This window comes from Halichoeres trimaculatus, unplaced genomic scaffold, assembly GCF_033239565.1.
Source record: "Halichoeres trimaculatus isolate MK-OKI-2021-1 unplaced genomic scaffold, fHalTri1.1 fHalTri1_scaffold_5, whole genome shotgun sequence".
NCBI classification, from domain to species: domain Eukaryota; kingdom Metazoa; phylum Chordata; class Actinopteri; order Labriformes; family Labridae; genus Halichoeres; species Halichoeres trimaculatus.
The window spans coordinates 40,013,351-40,015,888 of record NW_027437183.1 but is presented as its reverse complement, the minus strand read 5'-3'; the positions used below and the strand labels follow the sequence as shown (position 1 = coordinate 40,015,888).

Genomic DNA, 2,538 nt, shown 5'->3' with positions numbered 1-2,538 from the left:
GGCCATTTTTGAAGCAGTCAAGGGCCCATTCATGCACTCCAGTGACATGATGAAGAAGACCAGTCCATTTATCCTGAATAAGTATACTAAGTTTTTTAAGATTTCTAGAAATTCTAAGCACATGCTGAATGACACCTTTTGGAAAACATTGAGTGGAAAAACAGGAGATAACACATGGACATGTCAATACATGACATGAACATGATAGTGAAGGTAAAACTAAAAGTGGAGATATATCAGACTCACAGTGAACTTATCTATCATTTCTGCTGTCTTGCAGCAGTACCAAAAGTGGTTGCAGATGTCTTTATGCCAGCTCAGAAGAATTGAACAACCTCTTCTCTGCCCCACCTGCACAATGACAATTCACAAAATAAAACAATATTAGAACAGGATTATTCCGAGGTACAAGATTTTCTTTGCATGAAGGCAAGAAACTTACAGCAAGGAGTTTCTTCCCCAAACTCTTTGAGCCATGCCAGATATCGAGGGTGTGTTTCACTCCACTGTCCTTGTACTTTCCTGTAGCTGGGTCTGCATGAAAGGAGGACATAGAAAACTCAGTATGGGCCGCTAGTGTCATGGTGAGTAATAACGAAAAAAGGTTAAAGTTTTGCAATTTCCCCTTGCACAGCATGCACCTAAAAGTACTTACTGAAAAGTGCTGAAATCTGCCCATGTGCATCTGTACAAAATTCCTTCAGAGGAATTTTTGCTGCTAGGCTGTCAAAAGTCTGCACAAAGGCCTCCTTCTCCATGATGACAGATTTTTTTCCTGTCTCCCTCTTGTCCAAGTTGATGACAGAGATAATCTCTTTGCTGTCATTCTCCATTGTTGTGTATGTGCAGTACTGCGCAGAAAATCCTGGGCTGTCCATCTGGGCATCCTGTCCATCCACCTTGAATTACAAACAAAATTTGAGCACAAATAGATACACAACTTACAATTTCTCGAAAGCTATTAGACTGAACTAGCAATGTTGGCAAACTGTTGAGATGAAAAGAGGTGTAAGGGTGTAAAACTAACCCAGGGCCACCACATGGTCTACTGATTGCAGCCTGTTGATGACTTTGTCACTCTTCTCAATCCAGAAGCCTCTGATGGTGTCAACACAGTAAGTGTTTTGAATTTTAAAGAAGGACGACCGCTGTATCATCCCCATGTTCATGAACTTGAACAACAGAGCAATCTTCTCAAAGTTGTTTCCAGAGAGAAGGATATTGGAAGCCAGCATGAAGTCCCCAGCCTGCATTCCATATTTCAGTGCAGGCTGGGAGTTCCACCTCCATACGATGTGACCCTGGGAACATATCTGTGAAAGAAAGATAACATAAAACAATATTTGTCATTTATAAGTATTGTAAAATACAATACAGTACTATATATATATATGTCATGTGTGAGTGTATTTTGCAGAAACATTTAATAATGTTTGCAATACAATCGTGATGTAATATCTACATCACTGTATAGCTAGTCAAGCCCTCACCCATTGAAGGACCTCTGATGTGCCTCTGGAATGCACCTTGACCTCAAATGGTCTTGCAGCACCGCACTTCGCTTCGGACACCTGATCATTGGACTCACAACAGGGAATGGGAATTAGCAGGAAGTCCACAAGCTGTGTGAGACCCTGGTATGAAGCGACTCCACGTGCAAAGTTTAGACCCCCATGACAGTCAATTTGCGGAATATCTTGAACATGACACGAACGGATTTCACCGTATTAGGACCACGGAGGCTGGTCGGGGGGGGCTTTCTACGACATTACATGCCGATATCTTACTGTTTTAGTCTCTTACAGTGAATCTAAACACATTTGTTTATTTTATATTAGAAAACCGAGTCAAAAACATAACAGAAACAACAAACACCTACCTGTCCAACAGAAATGTAGCTAGCTCTGCATCGGATTTGAAGCCCTTCAGATCCTGAAGGATGCTCCATCTCTTGAACGCAGCGCCGACATTGATTCTTGTTCTGTTTCGTGCGCGGTCCACCTCTTTCTGGTACGCTTTCTTTTTAGTTAGTGTTTTTATGCTCCGTGACTTCTTGCTGGAAGCTGCCGGGGGTAAACGGGGTATCGGCACCTTTCCTCCGCCCGCTGGATGGTCGCTGTCCACCATTGTTGGAGTTTATGTTTCTGGGTTTTATTGCTCTTCTTCTTTTCCTTCTCCATCTTCTTCGTGCTGCCCTCGTTTAACTCCTGTGTGTTTTAGGGCTTGGAAGTCTGACAAGGCAGGTATATGTGTGAGGCAGGTACATATGAGGGCCAGGACTTCCTCACGCGCGTTCACAAGAACAAAGAGCTTTACAACCAATCTGCATAAAGGACGAAGCACCGCCCCTCGACCAATCAGGATAGGAGCCTCAGGGGCTCCTCTGATTCAAAGATACAGGGAGCGGTAGGAAATCTTTGTCAGCTCATAACAGAGACAGATGGAAATACTGTGACTTCAGGGTAGTGCAATTATACTACACTCATAAAGGGTTATCAATGGATACTCTAATATTCAATCCAAAGAAAACACAAAAAA

At 42.7% G+C, this 2,538-nt stretch overlaps 1 long non-coding RNA gene across 1 annotated transcript; it reads right to left on the bottom strand.

Annotated features, from left to right (window-relative positions):
- Positions 1 to 271: 271 nt before the first annotated feature.
- Positions 272 to 766, bottom strand: LOC141790000 (uncharacterized). Its single transcript, XR_012598252.1, has 3 exons — positions 656 to 766; positions 443 to 534; positions 272 to 351 (listed from the first exon to the last, which is right to left on the bottom strand). It is a non-coding gene; the product is annotated as an uncharacterized LOC141790000 (long non-coding RNA).
- Positions 767 to 2,538: the final 1,772 nt, after the last annotated feature.